General features: G+C 51.8%; 1 non-coding gene across 1 annotated transcript; it reads left to right on the top strand.

Moving 5' to 3' along the window:
• The first annotated feature begins 290 nt into the window (after nucleotides 1-290).
• On the top strand, nucleotides 291-366 carry TRNAG-GCC (transfer RNA glycine (anticodon GCC)). The gene has a single exon. It is a non-coding gene; the product is annotated as a tRNA-Gly (tRNA).
• The last annotated feature ends 9897 nt before the right edge of the window (nucleotides 367-10263 follow it).

Raw genomic sequence — 10263 nt, 5'->3', positions numbered from 1 at the left:
ACAAATAAATAAACTAAACTCTTAAAAAAAAATCAAGCCTGACCAGGCAGTGGTGCAGTGGATAGAGCGTCAGACTGAGATGCAGAGGACCTGGGTTTGAGACCCTGAGGTCGCCACCTTGAGTGCAGGCTCATCTGGTTTGAGGAAAAGCCCACCAGCTTGAACCTAAGGGCGCTGGCTCCAGCAAGGGGTCACTCGGTCTGCTGAAGGCCCGCAGTCAAGGCACATATGAGAAAGCAATCAATGAACAACTAAGGTGTTGCAACGTGCAATGGAAAACTAATGATTGGGCCCTGGCCAGTTGGCTCAGTGGTAGAGCGTCGGCCTGCCGTGCAGGAGTCCCGGGTTCGATTCCCGGCCAGGGCACACAGGAGAAGTGCCCATCTGCTTCTCCACCCCTCCCCCTCTCCTTCCCCTCTGTCTCTCTCTTCCCCTCTCACAGCCGAGGCTCCATTGGAGCAGATGGCCCGGGCACTGGGGATGGCTCCTTGGCCTCTGCCCCAGGCGCTAGAGTGGCTCTGGTCTCAACAGAGCGACGCCCCGGAGGGGCAGAGCATTGCCCCCTGGTGGGCAGAGCATCGCCCCCTGGTGGGTGTGCTGGGTGGATCCCGGTCGGGCGCATGCGGGAGTCTGTCTGACTGTCTCTCCCTGTTTCCAGCTTCAGAAAAATACAAAAAAAAAACACCCAAAAAAACCCCTAATGATTGATGCTTCTCATCTCTCTCCATTCCTGTCTGTCTGTCCCTGTCTATCCCTCTCTCTGACTCGCTCTCTGTCTCTGTAAAAAATAAATAATAAAAAAAAAATGTTTAGAAACTTCCTTTAAAAAAAAAAAATCCAGGACCCTCAGAAAAGTGCTAGTCCTTGTGGGTAAACTGAAGAAAAATCTACCCATTGGAGAAGGTTGATGAGTACTGTAAATGATTTAAAGGTATAGACTTGACTAACATGTTCTATTTAGTAAAAGTTGCACAGGGGAGAGTGCCGTCCTCATCCACCGTCCGTGCTCTTTGCCGCACTGTGGAACTAGCCTGGCCCTGCTCCTGACACCCAGGAGAGAGACCAAACTGGCCATGAGCCGGGAGCACCGTTTGGGTGGTTCCCAGGAGACAAACAGAGCCCCTGCCAATAACCTCCAACTTGAACTCGACTCTTTTTGCTGTGCCTCTTCCTTACCTGAGAAGTTCCTGCCCTCACCAGTGTGACTTGACTACACATCCACTGGTGTGTCCCTTAGCCCTACCTGACATTGGCAGCCAAAGGAGGGGTCTTTGTATGTGAACACATCCCGGTGCCCGTGGGTAAATAACACTCACCAAGTTTTACAGAAAGTCAGGGGCGTACACCAAAGACACAATAATATCATTGCTAACTAAGCAAACAAATCAGAACCTCCAGATTTTTGGATCTGTTTTCCTGGCTCTCTCCAGCTACAGGGGCAGACTGGCTGTAAACAGGCTTTGAAGTCTTAGTTTGTGCCCTTACGGGATTCTGGATCCTGAAGATGCTTCATCCGTGGCTCCAACCGCAGGCGTTATAAAAGAACATACAATGTAGATTATAGAACAGCCCAGGGCCACAGGGTGGATTGTCATAAAGCTGAGTCAAAGATGACCTCTGTGATTTGGTTCCTCTTTCGTTTATGTCTTCAATGCAAGCTGAGACTAATTACCTCAAAGTTGGCTGGTGCCAAATTCAGATTTTTACACATTTTTAACTTTTTAATTTAAAAATATTTATATTAATATTTATTAAATTTTATTTTTAAACTGCCCGACCTGTGGTGGTGCAGTGGATAAAACGTTGACTTGGAATGCTGAGGTCGCCGGTTCAAAGCCCCAGGCTTGCCCAGTTGAGGCACAGATGAGAAGCAACTACTACTATGAGTTGATGCCTCCTGCTCCCCTACCCTTTATCTCTCTCCTCTCTCTCTAAAATTAATAAATAAAATCTTAAAAATTAGAAAAATAGAAAATTTATAATCACACAAAAACCTGTATATATTAATAAATGTTTATAGCAACTTTATTCATAAATGTTCTGTTTTAGTCCTTTATAGAATTTTAAAGTTAAATTATTTTTTTTTCACCTTTTCCCCCCTAATTGCTTTCTCAGTTAAACATTTTGAAATGTTTTAATTAGTGGTCCTCAGGATTTCAGTATAAATCCTTCACTTATTTTACATTAAATTACTGTTTGTATGGCTTAAGAATTTTATAGCAATTTATAACCTCCTCTCCCCTTTTTGTTATTGTTTTGATATTTCATACTTCTATATATGTTACAAACTCCTTAAGAGATTGTTGTTGTTTTCAATTGTCGTTATTCGTTCATATTTTACACGATTGTCTTCCAGTATAGGTCTTTAGTTCTTGTTCCGTTGTCTCTTGGCTTTCATAGTTTCTGTTGAGAATGCTGGTGTCAGTCTTACATTTGCCCCTCCTCCGATAGTAAACCTTTCTTTATTCCCCGTCTTGTGGTTTTCAAATTTATTTACTTGTGTTTGGGTTGCAGTAGTTTGAATATGATGTGCCTAGGTGTGTTTTATTTTTATTCATCCTGATTGGGGCTAGCTGAGTTTCTTGAATCTGTGAGTTGATACCTCTTGTCCATCATTTTTTTAAAAATTATTTTTTATTTTTTACAGAGACAGAGAGTGAGTCAGAGGGACAGACAGACAGGAACAGAGAGATGAGAAGCATCAATCATTAGTTTTTCATTGCGTGTTGCAACACCTTAGTTGTTCATTGATTGCTTTCTCATATGTGCCTTGACCGTGGGGCTACAGCAGACCGAGTAACCCCTTGTTGGAGCCAGCGACCTTGGACTCAAGCTGGTGGAATTTTGCTCAAACCAGATGAGCCCACACTCAAGCTGGCGACCTCGGGGGTCTCGAACCTGGGTCTTCTGCATCCCAGTCTGACACTCTATCCACTGCGCCACCGCCTGGTCAGGCCTGTCCATCTTTTTTTTTTTTTCTTTTTCATTTTTCTGAAGCTGGAAACAGGGAGAGACAGTCAGACAAACTCCCGCATGCGCCCGACCGGGATCCACCTGGCATGCCCACCATGGGGCGACGCTCTGCCCACCAGGGGGCGATGCTCTGCCCATCCTGGGCGTCGCCATGTTGCGACCAGAGCCACTCTAGCGCCTGAGGCAGAGGCCACAGAGCCATCCCCAGCACCTGGGCCATCTTTGCTCCAATGGAGCCTCGGCTGCGGGAGGGGAAGAGAGAGACAGAGAGGAAAGCGCGGCAGAGGGGTGGAGAAGCAAATGGGCGCTTCTCCTGTGTGCCCTGGCTGGGAATCGAACCGGGTCCTCCGCATGCTAGGCCGACGCTCTACCACTGAGCCAACCGGCCAGGGCTATCCATCATTTTTTAATTCTCAGATATTATCTCTTAATATTATTTCCATCCAATTCTTTCTCTCCTCTCCTAGGATTCCAATTATATGTATCTCAGTCATGATGGTTGAATAGAAGTGAGGTCAAAGGACAGTGATGATAAGGAACTCTTTGCTATAAGAAATTGCTATTAGATTGATTACATTTAAGGACCTCGGATCACTCTGATGATTAGAAGCCATGAGTTTGTCAAGAATGGAGTCAGATACTAAGGAAGGCATAGTTTTAGGAGTGAATGTCATTGTTTTTCAACAGCTGGTCCGTGGAGAGGTGCTGGTTCACCAGAAATTTTGTGCTTGTCTGTGAAAGAGTTAACCACTTTTGCAGACAGGTGCAAAATCTCTGGCCGACTAGCGCTTGAAAAATACTGGTGTATTGTGGGGCAGCTGTGTTAGGCTTGCTCGCTGGTTTGCCGGCTACAAGCACTTTGCCTGATTGGTGCGTGTGTGGCTGCGCCACGTGTGTATGGCCTCTATAAGGCTCCGGGTGCTTGTGCTCCGGGAGATTGTGGATTGCAGAGGGTGGATGGTGGGTTGCCTGCCCACCACTGTGAGGGGCCATTTTGCTGTCTGCCTGAGAAGCAGTTTCCCCCTGCCTGTTGGCTTGTCTGCTGTTGCAAGAATCGATTAAACAGGAATGGCCCAGCGCTTTCCGGCTTCTCGGTTTCTCTGCCATCTGCCCAAATCCAACGTGGACCTGCCTGGCCTTGGCCACCGGCATTACATGTATGTTGATGTAAACTTTTATGAGTATAAGATAGCAAAATGAGCCTCAATGAGTTGAGGGTTCTCAAGAGGGTGGAAACAATGGTTAAGAATGCTCTAGCAGGCCCTGGCTGGTTGGCTCATTGGTAGAACATCGGCCTGGCATGCAGGAGTCCTGGGTTCGATTCCCGGCCAGGGCACACAGGAGAAGTGCCCATCTGCTTCTCCACCCCTCCCCCTCTCCTTCCTCTCTGTCTCTCTCTTCCCCTCCCACAGCCAAGGCTCCATTGGAGCAAAGTTGGCCCGGGCACTGAGGATGGCTCCATGGCCTCTGCCTCAGGCGCTAGAATGGCTCTGGTTGCGACAGAGCAACGCTCCAGATGGGCAGAGCATCGCCCCCTGGTGGGCATGCCGGGTGGATCCCGGTTGGGCGCATGCGGGAGTCTGTCTGACTGCCTCCCTGTTTCCAACTTCAGAGAAATACAAAAAAAAAAAAAAAGAATGCTCTAGCAGCCTGACCTGTGGTGGTGCAGTGGATAAAGCATCAACCTGGAACACTGAGGTCAGCAGTTTGAAACCCTGGGCTTGCCTGGTCAAGGCACATGTGGGAGTTGATGATTCCAGCTCCTCCCCCTTCTCTTTCTCTCCTCTCTCTAAAATGAATAAATAAAATCTTGAGGGGGAAAAAAAAAAGGATGCTCTGACGAGAATGGTTTCCCTGCTTTTATTGCACACATACCTGTGTCTGAGAGAGGCAGCTCCCCCCACCCCAACCCCGTCCCTCTCCAGCGGGCAGACTAGAGGCGGCGGTGCTGGCAAGCAGCAGGGAGAACCTAGGCACTGACAGGAGCATGACAAGAAGAGGCAACAAACCTCTCAGGCTGGGGCAGCCCAAGTATGGGCAGGTGACAGAACGGGGACTTGATGTCCTCTTGGATTCACAAACCTAAGGCAGGGTGAAGAGGCCCTTGTGACAGAAGGGCCCCCCTGGGCTGTATAGAGCGGGGCACCGAAACCCAGAGGGGCCCGGGAGTGCTGGCTCTGTCTCTGCCCCCTCCGTGGAGAGGCCAGGGCAAGCTGGGCACCTTCCTTAGGTGCACCCTCCCTTCCTCCTCATCCTTTTCCAGCGAGGCCTGCAGGCTCTCTGTAGAAAACAGCTGTGTTTAGGCTTGCTCCTCTGTTTTCTGGCTGCAAGCACTTTGCATGGTGGGTTTTTTTTAATTGAGAGGAGGGGAGGCAGAGACAGGCAGAGACAGGCTCCCTCATGCGCCAGGCCGGGATCCACCCGGCAAGCCCTCTAGAGGGCAATGCTCCGCCCATCTGGGGCCGTTGCTCTGCTTGGCAACCAAGCTATTTTAGCACCTGAGGCGGAGGCCACGGAGCCGTCCTCGGGGCCAACTCACTGGAGACAATCTATCTATGGCTGGGGGAGTGGGAACAAGGGGGGGGGGGTGAAGAAGCAGGATGGTCGCTGCTCCTGTGTGCCCTGACTGGGAATTGAACCTGGGACATCCACACACTGGGCCCATGCTCTATCACTGAGCCAACCAGCCAGGGCCACTTTGCAGGATTAGTGCGTGAGCATGTGGCAGAAAGCCACATGTGTGTAGCCTATATAAGGCCACAGGTACTTTCCCTCCGGGCGGGGCGCTTGCCCATCACCACGAGGGGTAGGTGTTCCTGATCACTGGCCTGCCTCCGCAGGAAGAGGTGTTCCCGATCGCTGGCTTGCTGCTGTGAGAAGAGGTTTTCCCTGCCTGTTTCCTTGCCCACTTCTGCGAGAATCCAGTAAACGAGAAGGGCCTGGCACCTTCTGGCACCGTGGTTTTTTTGTGGTCTGCCTGAATCCAGTGTAAACCGGCCTGGCCCCAACCACCAGCATCACACTTGCGTAGCCCTGAGGATCTTCAGGGGCCTGTCTTCTCCAATGGCAGTTTTCAGAGGACGACCCCCTCCCGGAAAGGTGTTTAAGGACGCACATCTTATAGAAGAGGAACCTGAAGCTAAGAAAAGATACTGCCCAAAGGTGGTCAGTGCCGAGACCAGACCACAGCCCGGTTCCTGAGCTCCCAGTCTGCGAGGATTTCCACCAGGGCATCTTTCCTCAGGGTCAGAGCTGCCTGCTCCCAGGTCCAACGCCCCACCATCAAACATACACACACACACACACAAAACAGTGAGCTGTGCTGCCCCCACTTCAGGCCAGCAGGTTGGGCGGGGCGCAGGTGAGAGGGGCCCTCTCGGCCAGGGGGCTGGAAGTGCCTGCACACAGGTCAGTGGGGGTGGGGAACGCAGGTGTGCTAGCCTCCCACATCTCTGCGCCCTGCCCCGGCTGAATACCTCTGCCCCCGATGAGGCTGTAGATACAGAACACGTGTTCCACGGCCTGCAGCTGTGTCTTCCATGGGCCCCTACTTGCACAACCAGCATTTCACCCAGCTGGAGAGAGGGTTGGGAGGCCCTAAGGCAGGGGTCCCCAAACTTTTTACACAGGGGGCCAGTTCACTGTCCCTCAGACCGTTGGAGGGCCAGACTATAAAAAAAACTATGAACAAATCCCTATGCACATATCTTATTTTAAAGTAAAAAAACAAAACGGGAACAAATACAATATTTAAAATAAAAAACAAGTAAATTTAAATCAAGAAACTGACCAGTATTTCAATGGGAACTATGGGCCTGCTTTTGACTAATGAGATGGTCAATGTGCTCCTTTCATTGACCACCAATGAAAGAGGTGCCCCTTCCGGAAGTGCAGCGGGGGCCGGATAAATGGCCTCAGGGGGGCATGCGGGCCATAGTTTGGGGACCCCTGCCCTAAGGAGCTGAGGTTCCTGAAGTCCCTCCGGCAACTGCAGAGCCTCCCAAGGGGCGCCAGGCTGTGGGGTGTGGGAGGATACTTCGGGCCAGGAACCACGTCCTGCTATGGCAGTAACTTGTGGCCCTGAATGACAAAGCACCCCATGTGCCACCACCCAGGGTAGTCAGTGCTGTGCTCCCGCCGGCCCCGCCTGCTTGCTTTTCCACCCTGCTTTGCACTCAGGCGCTGCCGTCCCGGTCTCTGCCCACCAGGCGCCCCCGCCCTCTGGCTGTCAGGTGGCCTGTCCAATAGTGAGAGCCACAGGAGACTGGGAGGTAGGAGGAACACAAGGCCAGGGTAATTATTCCCCCAGCATCCTCCCTGCAGAGGGTTGGGGACAGGGCCAGGCCCCCTGCAGCTACAGCCTTCGCTGGTGCTGATTGCCGTGCCTGTCCCCTCGGGCCCAGGTGGGTTGGCTTCCGTGAGGCCCGCAGCTGTCAGTACTCTTCTCCTTAAATTCTCTTCCGGGTCCTGGCCAGATAGCTCAGTCGGTTAAGAGCACTGTCCCAAAACAAGGTTGCAGGTTTGATCCCCAGTCAGGGCACCCACGGGAAGCAGGGTAAGAAAAAAAAGCACGACTGAATAGAACAACAAATGCTTCACTTCCCCTCTCTCTGTGTCTAAGAATCAATAAAAATTAAGCCCTTAATTTTTTTTTTGCAATTGTACTTAATTAGCTTTCATTCTGGTTTTTATTATATTCTTTCATTTTTCTTTTTATTTTCGGGCATTTTACTTTTTCTGCACATTTAAAAAAAAATTTATTCACTTTTTTAGAGAGGAGAGAGAGAGAGAAAGAGAGAGAGAGGGGGAGAGAGAGAGAGAGAGAGAGAGAGAGAGAGAGAAGGGCGGGGAAGGAGCAGGAAGCATCAACTCCCATATATGCCTTGGCCAGGCAAGCCCAGGGTTTTGAACCGGCGACCTCAGCATTCCAGGTCGACGGTTTACCCACTGCGCCACCACAGGTCAGTAAGCCCTTAATTTTTAAATAGCTATCCCTGACTAGATAGCTCAGTTGGTTGAAGCGTCAACCCAGAGTACGGAGGTTACTGGTTCGACTCCCCAGTCAGGGCACATGCAGGAGCAGCTTGATGTTTCTCTCTCAAAAAACAAACAAACAGGCCCTGGCCGGTTGGCTCAGCGGTAGAGCGTCGGCCTAGCGTGCGGGGGACCCGGGTTCGATTCCCGGCCAGGGCACATAGGAGAAGCGCCCATTTGCTTCTCCACCCCCCCCCCTCCTTCCTCTGTCTCTCTCTTCCCCTCCCGCAGCCAAGGCTCCATTGGAGCAAAGATGGCCCAGGCGCTGGGGATGGCTCCTTGGCCGCTGCCCCAGGCGCTAGAGTGGCTCTGGTCGTGGCAGAGCGACCCCCCGGAGGGGCAGAGCATCGCCCCTGGTGGGCGTGCTGGGTGGATCCCGGTCGGGCGCATGCGGGAGTCTGTCTGACTGTCTCTCCCCGTTTCTAGCTTCAGAAAAATACAAAAAAAAAAAAATCTCTTCCACTCCCTTTTCTGGTGTTTGCCATTCATTTCCTGCTAGGACTTACCCAGCACCCAACAAACATTTCCTTACTAAATCCTGTCAGGTGTCAACTGGGACCCACCCCCTCCTGCCACATGTCAGCATGTCCCTGCCCTTCTCCCCAGAGGCCGTGAGGCATGCAAGGACTAACCGTGGAGTCCAGGCCTCTGCCTCCCAGAGCAGGCTCCCGGCCTGAGATCTCGGGGAAGATAGACAGGTCGGGACTGGTGAAGGTTCAGACACAGAGCCCTGAATCCTCCTCCTGGTGGCACCCATGTGCTGTCTGGAGTGCCTGGGAGGGACAGCACCCGGGAGCTTCCCCCAGGCGCCAGCCAGAGGCTGTGGGTCACACGGCTGTCCCCTCGCCGGTGGGAGGCTTCTGTGGCCTCTCATTTCTGGAGCCCTTGACCCCTTGTCCTTCCAGCCCCTCCAGCACTTTCATCATCACTCCCCTTGGCCACACCCACAGTGCTTCGGTTTGTTTTCCGACCTAGTCACACACTGTCACACTACCGCACTATCTCCTTAGACCCATCTCACGTCTGAAACCAGAATTCAGGTTAGAGACCTGGTAAGATTACCCACTACTGAATTTTGGCCGTTCCTCCTTGTTTCAATACTCTCCTAAAATCCTCACTGTGGCCAGCAGATGGCGGTACGCTGCCACCCAACTCACCAACTCACCCGTGGTCCTAGACCTGCAGGGCCTCTATGGCTGAGAGCCCACAGGTCATTCTGTGCACATATTCACGTGCACGTATCAGCCAGGTAATTAAAAGATTTATAAATAAAAACCCAAAATTACAAGCAAGAAATAAATCCCTGTCCTGGCTGCATAGCTCAGTTGGTTTTAACACTGTCCCGATACTCCAAGGTTGTGGGTTCGATCCCCAGTCAGGACACACACAGAAACAGATCGTTTTTGTCTCTCTCCCTTCCTCTCTCTAAAAAAATAAAAAAAAAAAAAAAAACATTTTCTTTCAAACACCATGATATCCTTGTTTCAGATTTCCGGTAAAGATTTGGAGCTGGATAAGCCATCATCGTTAATTAAGACAGAAACACTTAAGGGAAGACAGACACACAACGCAGCATCAGTCAGCTAACCAGGCAGTGGGGGTCTGGGCTACGGGACTTAGCCCAGAGCCGGACGGGAGAGCCGTGTGAAGACCCCGAGAGCCCTGGGCTCGCCTCCGGTCAGCAGGCTGGCCCCCAGCTGAGGCCAAAGGTAGTCTCAGCCAAGGGGGCGTCAACCCCCAGCCCTACAGACCCAGCCAGCAACACGAGACCCAGTAAGACAGCCTCGAAGCTCACTCCCAGCTACAAGTCAGAAAACCCACACAAGGTGGCCGTCATGCAGGCAGACAGTAGGGTTAGGAGCCTCCACCCTAGATGCTCTGACTTAGAAGACAACCCATCCCCCGGAGCCCTTAGAGCATCCAGATCCAGGGGCTCGGAAGTTCAGAAACGGGACCATGGAAAAGGACCCCGGGACCCACTCTGCTTAGGTTGACTGCAACAATGCAGTCCTTACCCAGTTCTTCTCCAGATAAATGGAACATGAATGGAGGAGTCAGAACACTCAAGCTGCAGATAAGGCAGCCCCCCCCAGAGAGACTGCAGCCCCCCCACCTCAGCTGCAGGCCTCCCCAGCCCCATCCTGGACGGGACTCTCATTTCCTTCACGGAATCTCTGACCCCAGCCAGCCTTGCCCAGGGCCCAGGCAGAGCCCAGCCTGCCCTGCAGGAGGTCTCCGCAGGGACCTGGAGACCCC

The sequence above is a fragment of the Saccopteryx leptura genome, chromosome 10, assembly GCF_036850995.1.
Source record: "Saccopteryx leptura isolate mSacLep1 chromosome 10, mSacLep1_pri_phased_curated, whole genome shotgun sequence".
Lineage (NCBI taxonomy): Eukaryota > Metazoa > Chordata > Mammalia > Chiroptera > Emballonuridae > Saccopteryx > Saccopteryx leptura.
The sequence above is the reverse complement of the archived record's forward strand: the minus strand, read 5'-3'. Positions and strand labels throughout refer to the sequence as shown.